Source organism: Dermacentor silvarum, chromosome 8 (assembly GCF_013339745.2).
Source record: "Dermacentor silvarum isolate Dsil-2018 chromosome 8, BIME_Dsil_1.4, whole genome shotgun sequence".
In the NCBI taxonomy this organism is placed as follows: Eukaryota; Metazoa; Arthropoda; class Arachnida; order Ixodida; family Ixodidae; genus Dermacentor; species Dermacentor silvarum.
Genome location: NC_051161.1, coordinates 28,778,514 through 28,795,597, shown reverse-complemented (window position 1 = coordinate 28,795,597; position 17,084 = coordinate 28,778,514). Strand labels below are relative to the sequence as shown.

The window sequence follows — 17,084 nt, the reverse complement described above, 5'->3', positions numbered from 1 at the left end:
GTCTCAATATATGCCTGCGATAAAGCGCACGTTAGTTGACCACGCAGAAAACAAAGCGTGCGTGTGTGCACTCGAGTAGGAAGACAGCGCGGGTGCAGCGGCTCGCAGGGTTGCCCGCGAGAAGGCCACGAGGCCCACGCAGGGATCTGTCTCTGGAGCGCTGCCACGGCATTACGTGTGTAGATCACGCGATAAGCGCTAATCTTGAAGCATAATGGCATGCCGCTGTCCACTTCACAGGAAGAGATCGAGAGGCTTAGGATCATGATCAGTTCCGTCCTTCGTTTTGCGCGTTTATAAACACTTCTCCGCGCCGATGGCTTGCCTGCAGTAGCCGCTATTCCTTTGTAATACAATTGTCAGATAAATGTTATCTCTATAGATCACGCGTGCGCTATAGCTTTGTTTGTATTCCGGAAATCAAACACTCGTGGATATGTGCGTAAGGTTTGCGAAAGTAAGCAGTAAAGCGCTTCTCGGAAACCGAGCGGTATACTTGCAGAGCTATCTGGCCTCCGTACCGTTTTCTGATACAGGGTGTGCGAATACCAAATTAGAGGTCCATTCGATCCGCCCTCACTTTCCGGACTAGTTCAGGAGGTGGTGCACTTCTCTGTTCGTTTCATCAGTTGAGTGTTGGCGGCACCTGCACGTCGCCATTCGCTTCGCACAGTGCAGTCTTCGTGCAGGACGAGTTTGCAGCATTCCCTGCACTCGTCAGAAAGGTACAGTGCAGGGCTCGTGCGCTTACCTCGCGCCAGTCGTGCAAGTCGTGCTGTGCCGGTTCTTCACGAACTGGCACTGAACTAGCAGGAACTAGTTCACGAAGTTCAGGGCGAATAGAGTGGACCTATGGTCGCTGTATCTGAAGTGCGTGGGTTGATGAAGCTTCTTTTTTTTTTCTCCGCCAATGGTACGAAATTTTCGGCTGGTTGACTGTGGTACTTAGGTCTAGCAAGAGAGAGACAGTCAGGCAGGAATGTTAACACGACGAGGCGTCCGGTTGACTACCCTACTGTGGAGGAGAGTAACAGGGCAACAGAGGGAGATTAGTGCTACAAACGGTGTCAGTAGACCTACGAGACTAGTACTGCCTACGGTTTTAGCAGTATAACCATTGTCAGGACGCTTATACCCTGCAGCTCGCATCACAATTCTTGCCTAATAGGTGTGAACAAAGAGCGAACACCCTCAATATCTGATGGAACAATGGCGGTTCTCAGAATCCCGCTAGGCTAGGGAGCATCAAAATTTTTTTTTCGCCGCCTTGGCGAAGCGGAGAGAGGCTGGATGATATCAGAGGCAACAGCTAGCGCGCGGATCGATCTTAAATTAACCCACTTCGTGGTGGTATCTCATGGCGAACAATGCGGAGAAAAAAAAAAGAACCTGGCCATTGCGTGAATACTGACATGATAACTGCTCCAAACTAAATGGGTCGAATTCCTTTCCCGGCTTTGTACCTGCCCGCTATCCGCTTTTCATTCAGGCTTCTCAGTTCGCTGCCGGGCATTGAGCATGACCACGTTGACAACTGTGTAATTTTGCCGAATGTTCTTCGCGTATATAGCAAGCTATATGCGGCCTATACATCCGCCTGAACACAATCACGCATTGTCGCGCATTGTCACGCACACATAAGTATACCACGATACGCAGTGACACATGCTATACCCGAAATCACACGAACATGTACACGTGCGCCAGCCGTGCACGGTACCATGCATTTCCCGTCCTATTGTTTTAGCAGTTTTACCTTAGCCGCGCTAGCAGACCGTCTTCAGGGAGGACGATGCTCTGCAAACACGGTGGTTTGCCAGCAGGGTCGTTCCTTTATTAAAGCACGTGAGTGTGCCACGTGACCGCGCGCTGCCCGGTATAGTGTCGTTGCATGCACCGGTACGCGTGCTGGAACCTATAGTTCCAACAGGACAGAACGATTTCTCTCTGGATGTGTACAAAATAGCAGACAGTGTTAGAGATCCGTATAGTTCTGCCTTTCATCCCCATCGTGATGCATATGTCATCATCACCATGTCCACTGCAGGACCAAGGCCTCTCCCTGCGATCTCCAATTACCCCTGTCTTGCGCTAGCTGATTCCAACTTGCGCCTGCAAATTTCCTAACTTCCGAGCTAGCTTTCTGCCGTCCTCAACCGCGCTTCCCTTCTCTTGGCGTCCATTCTGTAACTCTAATGGTCCACCGGTTATCCATCCTACGCATTACATGCCCTTCCCAGCTCAATTTTTTTCTCTTAATGTGAATTAGAATATCGGCTATTCCCGTTTTCTCTCGGATCCACACCGCTCTCTTCCTGCCTCTCGACGTTAGGCCTAACATTCTTTCTTCCATCGCTCTTTGTGCGGTCCTTAACTTGTTCTCGAGCTTCTTTGTTAACCTCCAAGTTTCTAACCCATATGTTAGCACCGGTAGAATGCAATGATTGTATACTTTTTCTTTTCAACGACACTGGTAAACTCCCAGTCAGGATTTGGCGATGCCTGCCGTATGCACTCCAACCCAATTTTATTCTTCTGTAAATTTCTTTCTCATGATCCTGGTCCCTTGTGAGTAATTGACTTAGATAAACGCACTCTTTTACAGACTCTAGAGGCTGACTGGCGATGCTGAATTCTTGTTCCCTTGTCAGGCTTTGTCTTCTGCATAATAATCTTCAACCCCACTCTTACACTTTCTCGGTTAAGGTCCTCAATCATTTGTTGTAATTCGTCTCCATTGTTGCTGAATAGGACAATGTCATCTGAAAACCGAAGGTTGCTGAGATATTCGCCGTTGATCCTCGCTCCTAAGCCTTTCCAGTCTAAGAGCTTTAATACTTCTTCTAAGCATGATTTAACGTTTCCCTTTTTGTTTATGAGTATAATGTTTGCGTCCTTCCAGCTTTCTGGTACACTTGACGTCATGACGCATTTCGTATAAAGGGCCGCAAGCTTTTCAAGCATGCTATCTCCTGCATCTTTGATTAAATCGACTGTTATTCCATCTTTTTCAGCAGCTTTTCCCCTGGTCATGTCTTAAAAGACCCTTCTAACTTCATCGCTAGTTATAGAACGAGCCTCTGTATCTTGTTCATCACTACTTCGAATGAAAGTAGCTTGGCTGCTCTGGGTACTGTACAAGTCAGTATAGAATTCTTCCGCTGATTTTATTATGTCATCGAAATTGCTGATGATATTACCCTGCTTATCTTTCAGTGCATACATCTTGCCTTGTCCTATGCCAAGTTTTCTTCTCACTGATTTCATGCTGCGTCCATATTTTACTGCTTCCTCAATCTTTTCCACGTTATAATTTTGAATACCCCTTACTTTCTTCTTGTTGATCAGTTTTGAGAGTTCAGCGAATTCTATCTGATCTCTCGAGTTTAACACTTTCATGCTTTGTCGTTTCTTTATTAGGTTCTTTGTTACTTGGGTGAGCTTATGCATATGTGATGATGTATAAGTAATGATACATGCGAGCAAAACTTGCGCTAACATAAATAAACAAAAAGAAGGGGGGGGGGGGGGGGTTGCAAGTAGACAAAACGACAACTCTACCGCCGGTTTGAGTAAAAACCCACTTTCTTTCTTCTTTTCCTTTACTCACAATATACTTTTTGAAAATTTTATCCTAATTTGTATTTATTTATACGGATTTTCTTTTCACGAACAGTTTGTTTCGGCTACGCTTTACTTGCGTACGCGTAGCCACCCGCCGTGGTAAAATAGTAACCATGGCGTTGCGCTACTAAGCCCAAGGACGCGGGATGGAATTCCGGCTGCATTTCGATGGGGTTGAAATGCAAAAACGCCCGTGTACCGTCGAATGGTGCACGTTAAAGAACCTATGGTTGCCAAAATTAATCCGGATTCACTCACTACAGCGTTCCTCATAAGTAAATCGGGTTTTGGCACGTAAAACCCGAGAATGTATTTATTATTAGGGGGGTGGGGTGTGAGCGGTCTGCGGATTTATTTTGACCACCTGGGGTTCTTGAACATGCACCCAAATGCACGATACGCGAATGTTTCTGCATTCCGCCGTCATCGGAGCGCGGCCGCCGCGACCGGGCTCGCACCCACGACCTCGTTCTGAGCAGTAGAAGCCCATAGCGACTGAGCTGGCACGTCGGGTCTTATTGATTCATCTACCTTGGATTCACACACCCAAAAGGAAATAAACATAAAACGCAGGCGTACCCCTTTCAGGCTTCATCGTATCGGTTTACGGTGCAGGTGCGCCTTCAACGAACAAGACAATCGCCTACCCGCGTGACACCTTGCACTAGCCGTGAGACGCCGACGCATTGCGAATAGCGCAAACCTTTGGTGAACATCAAATGTTCTATTTCAGACAGCACCTGCTGACCGCACCTGCACCCTTTCGAGAATTCGATAAACATGAAAGGTGAGTGAGTGAGTGAGTGAGTGAGTGAGTGAGTGAGTGAGTGAGTGAGTGAGTGAGTGAGTGAGTGAGTGAGTGAGTGAGTGAGTGAGTGAGTGAGTGAGTGAGTGAGTGAGTGAGTGAGTGAGTGAGTGAGTGAGTGAGTGAGTGAGTGAGTGAGTGAGTGAGCGAGCGAGCGAGCGAGCGAGCGAGCGAGCGCGCGCGTGCGTGCGTGCGTGCGTGCGTGCGTGCGTGCGTGCGTGCGTGCGTGCGTGCGTGCGTGCGTGCGTGCTTACTGTGAGCGCTTACTGTGCCTCATCTTGCTCAAATCAACCACCCAGATATTCCTCACACAAATATTCCCTGTGCCCAGAGCTGTATGACATCCTTGCCTCGTATGGCATTTGCACGTATCTGCACTCTACAGCGGTAACGACTGTCACAGCGCAAGATCACCCTATATTAACGTGCATAGTCACCGACACTATCAGGGCGCATATCGACACATTTGCTGGTGTACCTTGTCGCCATCTCTTCTCTTTACCTGCAGAAAAGCCACACACAATGTTCAGTCATATAATTGCTCCCTGTTGTGCCTCATGGTCATTGAACTATACATACCTGAACTATATACCTGAACCTGAACCTATACATACATTGAACTATACATTATCGTGCCTCCGCCGACTTTAAGTGCGCCTCAACAACAACAGTGCGCCAGGACGTCGGTTGCCCTCAAACATGCCTCATTACTACTTTTACATGGGGCGAGGTGCACAATGGCCGCCCACATGCTTACACCGAGGGCTCAGTCTCGCCTACAAGTTTAGGTGCCGCGGGGTTGATTCGGGCAATACATCTCAAAATACAACTCAAAACGTGTCATGTAACATCAACGACAGCTGCTGAGCTCGTAGCCCTACGTGTGGCTCATCAGTTCTTAAACGAGGAGCCAGCCCATCTGTGGCCAACATCAATATTCTGTGATTCCACAACAGCTATCCAGAGTTTACTCTCAGCACTGCGTCATGGATCACATGAGCAGTTCGTCACAGAGATCAGACAAGTACACCATCGAGTAGTTGACAAAGGACACGAGATAACATTTCAGAGGTTGGCTAGTGAGTGCGGCTTTGATGGAAATTACCAAGTGGACGCAGCTGTCCGATATCCCCACGACCGCTTCAACGGTGTTTCCATTCCTCTTTCGAGAGCCGATGCAGCGAAAGAACTTCGCGCGCTTGCGCGTCACCTATAGCTAACGCTGGATCAGTGGGATTTAACCGAATTTACAAGCCCACGCCTTCATACGCTAGCCTCTAATTTACAGCTTTGTATTCCGTCCGGCCTCTCACGGCGTGACTGCACCTGTTTTCGAATGCATACTCCTTTATCATTGGAATGACCGATAGCCCACTTTGTAACTTTTGTGGGTTCAGCGAAACGATGGCGCACTTTCTTTGCGAGCCCCCTCGTTTCAGCCTGCAAAGAGCATCGCTCTCATCCGCACTATAGGCCAGCTGGACAAACGCCCACTCACAGAAGACAAGATTCTTGGACACTGGCCTGCACGGAGAATTAGCGCGAGCCTCTATAAAGTGGCTGCTGCGTTACCTAAGAGATTACGGATTGTGCGACAGATTTCGACCGTGCACTTTGTGACGCTGTATGTATCAGTGGTACATTGACTTTATGTATGACTATGTGGCGCCCACGCAGACAATTCTATGTTGTTCATTCTTCCCTTCTTTTTCTCTCGGCTTCCCCTTCCCCACTACAGGGTAGCCAACCGGCGATACCCTCTGGTTAACCCCCCCCCCCTTTCTTTCTTTTGTTCTTATCTCTCGTTGTGTGCAGTCCATTTATCGCTGCCAGAATGTTCCACCATAGCAATGGCACAGCAATATAGAACCAGGCGGCGAGCTTCTGTTATCTAAGCTAAGCCGCAAGCACGAGCCGCGTGTGTGGTCTGTAGCCTCGCGCCGGGTTTCCACCTTTGAAACCTGTGATTGAAGGGGAGCCCTTCGTTGCAGTTGGCTGTGTTTACGCTCCACAAGCTTGAACCTGGCAGCCAGTCGGTAACAACACACCTGCGCCTATCTCCAAGGGCCAATGCTCACTTCGGAAAGAGAAGCGGACGCCTGTCGCGGTCATGTTTTTCCGAGCGGCCGTCCAGCCTTGATGATATGCGCGCGCTCTCAAGTGGACTAATGTAGCGCTCACTGCGGTGTTTACGCGTAGCTCCCTCCACTGGCGTCAACTTTGTGCTTTCATTTGGCTTCTTGCGACCACCGCACTTTCCCGATTCATGGCAAGGCGTGTTGCGTCACACCGGAGATCTCGGAGGCTGTACCTACTGGGCTGTGCGTCGTGCTGCGCCAGCTAGCTGTCGCTGCCGTGCCGCAGTGTCAATGCAGGGCCAGGAAATACCTCGGGTAAAAGAATACAAATACCTTGGTGTAGGGCAATATACATATGGAAACACAGGAAAAAAGGAATACAGTCCAACCCGGATACATAGAACCCACATATAACAAACTGTTGTGTATAACTCCTGAAAATTTTTGTATAAAATTTTATTTTATATCAAATTACCTATATGTCGAACTTTTTGTTATCCCCTTCAGATTCTATATATCCGCGTTCGACTGTAATATTAAAGGGGAAGGAAAATTCGGCCATAAAGAAACGCAGAGCGCTGTCGGGATACCTGTACAATAGGTACGAGGTGATCCGAGATATGTGGAAACGTGTAATGGTTCCAGGACTAACGTTTGAAAATGCTGGTGTTTGCTAAGTCAGAGGTACAATAAGGATTCGATGGCAACCAAAGGTCAGTGGGAAGCCTCGCACTGGGCGCTCACGGGAAGACTACAAATGACGCTCGACAGGGTGATATGGGCTGGACAAGTTTTGAAGTGAGGGAAGCTCAGAGTAAAATTGATTTCGAAGAAAGACTGAGAAACATGAACGAAAGTAAATGGGTTGTGAGAAGCGTTCAAGTATTTGTACAGGAAAAATATTGACTCACAGTGGAGGAAAAGAACTAGGAAGCTTATCAGCAAGTTTGCGACTGTTATAGTGAGCAACATGGCAACAAACAGCGTTAAACGTAAAGTCAGAGAATCTGAAACAATCTCCTAGGTGGCAGCAATGGGACAGAGACCTTCTATGAGTAGCTGCTTAAGAGGCAAAACAAAATCAAATCAAGAAAAAAAACCGCATATCCACGAAGTGAATGATGAGTGGGCGAAGCACCGGCCGGGGGATCATTCGGGCCAAACGCCGGAAGCGTCCTCCGGAAGCCGGAGCGTGGCGTATACATATATATATACTGTACATGTGTACAGTATATACAGCGCTTATATAGCCCTTGTGCACCGCAGCGCCCCTAGCTACGGACGAGAGAGAGAGAGAGAGCGCGCGTCGCGAATGAGAGAGAAAGAGAGCGCAGCTGCGCCTCTAGCGGGAGCGGCGAGTACCAGCGTGGCTACGACGGCGCGACGAGGGACAAGGCTCGACCCTAAGGAGCTTCGCCCCTAAAACAATTTAGTATAATTCAAAGGGAAGCTCTTTACTTTTCGAAGAGAGGTCAGGGTGCCTTAAAACGAATCGTTATAAAGGTACACCAAGGAACAAGAAGCATGCGCTTGCTGCGGTAAAGCTAGGGAAACGATGGGACATCTTATATTGGAATGTGAAGATATCTACCCGGCGGTCGGTTTAGGCTCCGCTGGCCTCCTTGAAGCCCTTGGGTACAGGGATAGCAGGAGGAAAGTAAACATGTCCGCAACAGAATTTAGTAAAATACGTGCGATTGGAGGTTTAGTGGCAGAAAAGTATAGGGAGACAACGAACAACGGAGGCGTGCAAAAACAAAGTTCCCAATAATGGTTCGGAAAGTTTGATGTTGGAAATTTATTGTCTGTAGAAAAAAAAGAGGACAGATAAGACATTAGTCAAAATAAGAAAAAGAGCTTGGTGGCGTGACCCACCGCCCCGTTTCAAAGGGGACGTTCATAGCATCCATCCATCCATGTTACACCTAAGACAACCGGGTGTAAGCCGGTCAAGCCGCAGCCCACCGGTCTCGTAACGACCGTCACATGTTTACTTTTAGAAAAAAAAATGAATCGGGAACAAGTCCAGAAATTATGGCAGAAATTCGACGAGAAGCTATACATTTTCTAAGATTGGTAATTTGCTAAATGTTCAAGCAGGTCTACAGACATTTACTGTATATTTTTTTCGTGCATGCGTATAATGTCTTCGTCATACATTTTCTGGGATGCCGTGCCGACATGCACGTTCACACGTCTGCTTTATCTCTTTGCAGCAGACGATCGACAGACACTTCTAATGAAAGGAAGTGAGAATGCCGCCTTTTCAGCAAACAAGCATTCCCGAAGTGATGGCAGCCGCGATGTGTGAACGTCGTGATCATGTGTTCGCTTCGTGGTAATGCACAGATAATAACGACAACCACTGTGCATTGCCCTCTGACGTATCTCAAGGCTCTTGAATTGCAATCTCCAGAATGCCGGTTAAATCAGCTTTTTATACTGTTGCGAAGAGCGCATGCGCGAGGTGCGAGCTGGACTCACGCAGAAGATGAAGAGACAGAAGGTGGCTCGCGTTTTTATTTTATTTTATTATTATTATGTTAGCTGTATTTAAGGAAAGATTGGTACATATACATGTGGATCCGGCTCCTTATCTTCTCAGATAGGATAATTGTTATCGTAATTGTCATAACAGAAACACTGATTCAAAGAAAAAAAAATCCGGCAGAGCCCATCTCAAGATGACTCTCGACGGTAATACGATTAGCTTTCAAGCAATGTAGTGACGCCCCGTATTGCTGACGACAAGTTTACTTAAAATATATGCTGGTCATTCTGGGACTGCGGTTACTTCAGCTATATGCGACATACACCGTATCCGCTATTGGCCCACTTTGCTATGACACTCACTTGCCGAGATTGGTCACGAGCATGACGACGGTATGACGACTATATATAGGGAGTCCCAGATAAGTTTAGTCAAGCTCAACGAAAAAAAAAAAAAAGATTAAGACACCCCGGTGCAAGATACAATCATAAAACCTGCGGTGTTCGGTCGTAAATAAAGCTCTAATAAATAAAGGTTGAATTTAAGACAGCGACTTAAGTTGAAAAGCATGTGTGATTTATTCTATACCCTATTTTTTAACGACTTTAAGCACGCCGTAAACCCCTTCTTCCTTGACTTGGATGCTTAGTTACAGAGGGAGAAATACAGCAGCTTCTGATAATAATAAAGAGCCACATAGACAAATAAATTAGAAACTGTCTCAACCATTGTAGTAGGAAATTCTATTGTCTCAACTCCTCATTTCGAATATATCTTGGTATCGCGACCGTAATCCGCTTTCGATCGTGCGAACGACTGCGATGTCCCGCAATACTGTACGGAGGTGCGTTTGCGGGATACGAAATCGGTCCCGCGTTTTCAGCGGAATTTGATAAAAGAAATTGGGGCGTGTGAATGTTTGAAACTTGGATGTAGGTCGAATAGCGTTTGCGAATTATATATAGATTCGTATTGTGTTCGCGAAATTAATTGTATGTTCGAATATTAGTTTTTCTGGCAGCACATACGTGATATACAGGCAGAAAAAAAAAAAGAAAGCGCGAGCGGTGGCTGCTTCGAATAATTCTGCAGCAGGATAGATTTTTGCCGCTGCGCAGTAACTATATGAATTCAAACGAGCGCGCGGAGCCAGCTAACTTCTGCGCGATAATTTCCCGTAGCCTAATGAGGACGCATCTGCTTTAGGCTTGCATGTATACTGGTTCCGACTTGTGGTTTTTGTTTTTTTCACTCGGCGTATCTTTTGCATTACTCGATAGTGATGCACTCGGTTCGTTTTCTTTGTGACAGTCACTTGCACTTTTGGATTAGTATTTTGCGACTAACACCGCACTTTGCGCGCATCCAGTGATGTATTGCTCCTTTGTCTCATTACTGCCGTATATCCACGGCGAACAAAAAGATGTCATCTCCCCGTTGTTTCTTACTGACTTGCTGTCCAGTTGACCGGACATCCAGTCGTCAACGACACAACAAGAACAGAATAATATAAATTACCTTTTTCTTTTTTGCCAAATCGGCTTCGTGCAATCTTATACCGGTGTCACACGGCCACTTTGCGATCGCGATTGAGCCCGATCCGGATAGAAATTCTCGACCGCGATTGGCTCCTTAGCCGCCGCAGATTTAGCAAAGGCGCCAATCGCGACCGAGTCATTCGATCCGGATCGGGCTCGATCGCGATCAAAATAGCGATGTTGCACCCGTACTTTCAACAAGGTCATTAATCGTGCGTCTTGGTGAGTCATCATCGTGGAAAGGCAGCGCTTTGTGACGGACGGTACCACAAGAAAGGAAGGCAGAAAACTGACATGGCACTGACTTGCAAGTGACACCTTTATTGAAGAAAAACTCATTACGCGGCGCCTGTCGGTTCGTTATATATGGCTGTTGCTTCAATAATTTTTTTTTTTCAGTTGCGAGTCAGCGCCGTGCCTGTATTTTGCCTTTCTTTCTTGCGGTACCTCCGTTAGCGCTACCTCTCCAAGATGATAGTACTTTAATTTAGAAATTACGAAATATTCGGTATTAGATTCCATATTCGAATGTCGTTTCTCTCGAATGTTGGTATATTCGATTCGAAACTTGTACTGTCCGAACACTTTCAGAAAGAAACTATTTAAAAAAATCAAAACAAAGCAAATGCGTCCCGAAAGCGAAAACAATTTCGAGCACCGTCCCGTAGAAAGAAAGGCATGCGCTCCTAATGCGGGGGTGAAGAACACATTCCACTGGCCGCGTCGTTACGGCAACTCGCCACTCGAACATGGCGCCAAATGTCCAGTAAACAATTCCAACGGCATCGCAGCGAGCGTATCGCGCTGCAAACAATGCCTTGCGCGTGCAATCCCTTGCGAGTGGCCACGAGGGAGAGTTTACACAGTGGGACGGCAATAATTGACGCTGCGTATAAAAAATCAAGAAAAAGAAAGAAAGAAAAGAAAGAAAGAAAGGACGCGAAAAGTAGACGTCCACGGGACACAGCCACCGCGAGCAGCGAACAATGACTCGCGAGCGGCACCAGCACTCGAGACGATCAGGTGTAAGCCAGGTAAGCGCGAATGTGACGCGCGACCCGCTAGATGGGGCCCTTATCGCCAGCGGACGAAGAAAGACAAAAGACGAAACTTGCGGTGAAAGATAGAGAGATGGAGGGAGAAAGAGGGGGGAGCGAGCCTTGAAGGGTCGCGCTTTTCAGAGTAGCCAAGTGGAGGTGCTCGACGAACCGGCTTTGAATGCCTTATCACCGGCGGAGAGCACTTGAACAGATATTGTTCCCCGCCGTGCCAGAGAACAATGGAGGGAAACGGCGGCATAGGCACGCACGCGGGTTTTTGCGGCCACCGGAGGAATCTCTTCCCAGATTCCTTCGCACTGCTGCTGCAGCTTCTCCTGCCGCTGTGTACGTCGTTACAACATTTGCTTATCGCTCCATCTCGCGAGAATGTGGACCTAGCCGAGATTATTGGGTTCTCTGGGGGAAACTGACGAACGAGACGTCGACGGACGAGTGGCGGTTGGATGCCTCCTTTGTTTCGAGTGGTCGAGTTTCTTCGTATTTTGTTTCTATGTTTATCTTTATGTATATTTTTTTTCTTCTCGCGCCTATACTGTATCTCACTTTCTCTCCTTCGCTCCACAAGCTTCCTTCTTCAAGACTAGTGTATATTTCCTTCTCTGATGACGTCAGCGGAAATGTTTTCTCGAGATTGGCCGGAGCGTCTATTATATTCTTAAGAGTGGGAAGAATCTCTATACCGGTGGAGGAAAGCCTGGCGACCATCAGAGACGCAAGGAACGTCTCTGTCGAGCCGAGGGCAAGGCGAGCGCTTTTTAGGAAGCGGCAGGGAAAGTTCGGAACGACCACATCCGAGGTGCGATTAAGGTTGAGTAAACATTGCTACGAAGGTTCAACAGGGGTCACTAAGATAAGTTCGGGTGCATACTTAGTAGTGACGAGAGCTATGTAGTGACACGGATGCAATGCCTTCGGACTTCGGTGGCAGCGCGATACGTAGATTACGTGGTTGGACTTTGGAAGAAGTGGCAGAACGATATTAAGGAAGATTTCAACTCCAGTAACACTAGAAAAGAACATGAAACTGACAGGGTTATGTGGGAAAGAAATTTTGTGGGGGGGAAAAAAAGGCATAAGACCACATAAACAGACAATAACAGAAAAGATGGGGAGACCGACTACATGCTTGGTCTTTATAGAGACTGCACATCGCTGGTTAAAAAAAAAGAAAAGAGATACAGAAGGAGTTATGAAGTGATCAATACGCGAGTACCAGCAAGACGCCACGGGGCATTGAGCAGAAGTCTCAAAATTGTCTCAGTGCGCTTCTACGCTGCTTCACTTTGCAGGAACCGATTCGATTACTGGTTGAAATTCCGAACTAAGTTACGAGGGCTGAATACGTGTTCGAGGTAAAGGCGAGCAACGAGCTCGACAAAGTACGCACAAAAGTATACGGATGCTCAACGCATCTGCGATGGCTTCGCTGCACTAAAGCCATATTTACCACTTGTTATATAATTTTCGAGTGTGTTACCGAGACTCAAGACGTGCTGTTAAATAGTATACAGCGCACCGGCTCAGTAGCGGGCTTAAAATTAATGCGCACGCGTACAGGTAGCTACGAATTCGAAGCTTTCCTTGGGGTTGTTAATATCCTTCTGTAATTTTAATATTATTGAAGGCTTTTCTCTTCTGTATGAAGAAGACACCTCTTCCAGGTTATAGGCAATTGAGCTCGTAATCGTAACAACCCCAGTGCTCTTCGCACGCGTTTCATTCGAATCTTGCTGAAGTTATGAGCCAGTTCACTCTAATTAACCATCAGAACGTGGCAGGTTTTTGCACTCCCTAAGTTTCCTAAAACCGAAGCATTTACCCATGATTGGGTGAGAATGATAACCGGCGTAGAGCGCTAATTTCGAATACATACACGCAACAACGTTGAAATAGGCGAAACGTTTGTTTCATGAGCAGTCATGACTTGGAAACGAGTATTCGGGAAGGGTTCGCGCATCTGCGTTGTGTAAAACATGTTATATCGCTATTGTTTGTCAACATGCATTCCTCTGGCAACGTGCCCAACGGCTGGGCCACATTAGAGGCAACAAGAGAGCCCCCTTTAGGCACGAATGTTTGGATATAGCAGAGCGCGGCATGCGACAGCGTTTCCGCGTCGAGATTTGACAGTGAAGAGTTGACGCTGAGAACGAGCCGCGATGGCAGCGGACGACCGAGCGCATGCAACGTGACCGGCCGGAACAGGGGACCGGAAGCGGAAATTGGACTCGCCTGCAGCGGCGGATACGACAAATTGTGCGCTCTCTCCCAGTCACTGCGACGCCGACTCTGGTTACGAACAAATCAGACCCAAAGGCTCGACAATGGCACAACACAGTTTGAGGCGCCTGTCTACGTGAGGAGATAATGGCGCCCTCCGTGGAGCACCGCAGCTTCTGCGAACCGAGTGGATCAGATTAGACCAGAGTTGGCCCGGCATGTAGTGCATGTCCCTGAAAGCGTGCAAGTATCCCCAAATATTCGATTTGTATAACCGTTGGAAAAGATATATTGTGCCGAGTTGCAAACAAAGGCTGCAAAATAACGTGGTAATGAAACTCATGTTACACCGGGGTGATCATTTTTAAGTTTTTTTTTTTGTAATTTTCAAAAATCGCCCGTTGCAGATATATACCATAATTGTAGTCCTCGAGCTGTATTGTACAGAGAGGAGGACATTACTTGCGCAAAAAAAAAAACGAAGCGCATTTTGAGCCAATTAACAAAAAGATCACTATCTAACTTCCTAATTAATTACTTTACGGCACATGTTGCCATTTACAAATTGTAGCCTTTGGGATTGTCCAACGCATTCATTTGAGGTGAATTTCCAGAATGAGGCCAGTTTGGAGATATGCGCCATCAAACTCGCTGTAAAAATGATCTGTATGGTCCTCTTACTTCTTTAACAAAACGCCTCTTTTATGCATTGAAGGGCAAAAGTAACTGGAACGCCCATGTACTTCGTCTCACATTTTGGAAAATAACAGCTCTGAACTGGTGTAATTTTGGTAATTCATTTCAAGTGGAGACGTCTGACAGGCTACAATTCGCAAATGTCAATATGGGCCTTAAAGTAAATAATTGAGAAGTTAATTAGTCAATTTCTGCTAATTAGTTGAGTATGTATTTGATTTCGCGATTTCCTCTTCGAATAATCCAGATCAACGACGAGAATCATGTTGTCTGCCAAAGGCGATTTTTCAAAATTCCCGTGAAACTTAAGAATGATCAGCCTGTATGTGGACGCGCTCAGGAGAACGGGCTCGTCGAAGTACGCGTTGCAAAACTTCTAAACCAAAAGCATCCACCAATGTTCATACAAGATCGCAAGAAGCTTATACATAGTATTCAGAAGCTATAGTACGCCCAACTACTACAAAATTTCAAAATTCCTGTGCACTTCCTCGACGCAAATAAGAGTGCAAGGCTTGCTTGTTTTATTCTTTCTTTATCCGAGCGGGTATTTATCGGCCACCGTACTGTCGGCAACGATATATATAAATACACTTCTGAAATCACTGTGTGCATTTTTCAAAGCTCGTGCGAAGCAAGGGCGCGAACTTCAAGGAGACATCGCTACCTGCACTCAAAAAAGAAAAAGAAAAGAAAAGGAAAGAAAGAAAGAAAGAAAGAAAGAAAGAAAGAAAGAAAGAAAGAAAGAAAGAAAGAAAGAAAGAAAGAAAGAAAGAAAGAACAATTTACACCCATTGGAGCTCAGCTTGTCGTCCCAAAACAATAGCCATCTATCCCGCGTGCATTTTCTTTCTTGAGCACTCTGCGCTCTACACTTTCCTATCAGAAACTCTACGTCACACTGATACGTGCATGCCGTTCGGAAGCTGAAAGTAGCAACGGCCGAACTCACAAAGCTTTTCATTCGTAAGTTCTCTTTGCCATTGGCCGGCCGGCTTCGATAATGATATGCCGGGCATCGGGATTGGCTGAAATTTTCTTTTACGGACAATTCTAGCGTAATGCATTTTTTTTTTCTTTTCGTGTTTACCGAGCGCCCGTGCACAGTAACAATACTCTCAGTGTCCCAGTAGTTCGATTTATCAATCCAGGCTAATTTAATATTCCTCTTTGGTGTACCTTTAGCCTTGTGATAAGGCTTCAGCTCGTGAACATTTAGGTCGCGTGCTGGTTCGATCAGTTAAAACTCGTAAAATGCAGTTGAGAACACAACCGGCGCCGGCACAATCAATCTGCCGACCGTCGGTCATAATATTGCGCTGACAACGCGGCTTGTGGTTGCCTGTGGTTCCTACCGCATTTCTTCTTTTTGAGAATGCGCCTACACGTTTATGTTTCTCAGTTCATTTTTTTACTCGTTTCCTTTGTTTAGAAGTGGCGTCCACATCTGAAGATCATCTTCACTTTACTTAAGTCTTAGGTTTAAGAAATTTGAAGGTATTTAACGGTAGAAGTCTTAACCATTCAAACAGCAATCCCGACAAGCTTTATCATCGAATCACATATTATCTATTCAAGTAAGATTTACCCTCTTAGTACTGTCGTTCCATCCAGCCTGGTTGCAGTCAGACTGATTTACAATGGATTCCAAGTCATATCGGTATAGTACTCAACGAAGCAGCGGATAAACTGAGACACATGTAATATTCTAGAGTCACTGAGATTTGTTGCCTTGTCGCCATCGTATGCTAAGGGTCTCCATTGCGGCCTGCGATACACGTTGTGCCTGACGACATGGTTTGATGATCGCGGGAATAAAGTCGTATTTATTATAAAACATTAACCATATGGTTCGCTTCTCTGTAAACATCGAGATCGACCGACCACTAGACGCGCTCTTTACGTTGCTTACGCCTCGAGGTAGCCTATACGCCTTTTTTCTTGCACCGTATGAAGGAGAGTGCGCATCATTTGGGACCGAATTCACAAAGCTTTTTGTTCGTATAAGTACACTCAGCAATTGGCCGACCGCCTTCACTAATGATATGTCCAACATCGTGATTGGCTGGAATATGCTCTTATGAACAATTTTAGCGTAGGAACATTTTTGTGGATACAGGCTCTGGGGCCAGGCGCCGAATTCACAAAGATTTTCTTTCGTAAGTGCTCCTTGCCATTGGCCGGCCGCCTTAGATAATAAGGTCTTGCATCCGGATCGGCTGAAATTCTTTCTTACGAACAATTTTAGCGTAAGAACGTTTTTGTATATACGGCGTGCCCCTGAATCTTTGCACCTTGACGGCACAATGGTATAATATGCTGAGCACTGTCTTACTGAGGGCCCACAACATGACCAGTGCTGAGAGACCTTTCGCAGTCGTCTGAACACTTTAAACAGTCACCCTTTATCTGTGTAAAAAATGCTTGGGGACCCTGGTCGTGTGCTAACGGACTAGCTATCGAGGCTCTGTGGGCATGTCAGTGAATTGATAAATTCCTTGTGAACAGCGTAGTTAATGTGCATTTTTAATTTCCCCTACGTTCCCATAATTTGTCCACGCTCGTGTTGTT

General features: G+C 46.4%; 1 long non-coding RNA gene across 1 annotated transcript in view; it reads left to right on the top strand.

Moving 5' to 3' along the window:
- LOC125947594 (uncharacterized) overlaps positions 1 to 17,084 on the top strand; it is a 144,788-nt gene that overhangs the window by 50,736 nt on the left and 76,968 nt on the right. The window contains exon 3 of the long non-coding RNA XR_007468418.1: positions 4,358 to 4,411. This is a non-coding gene — a long non-coding RNA (uncharacterized LOC125947594). The remainder of the gene's footprint in view (positions 1 to 4,357; positions 4,412 to 17,084) is intronic.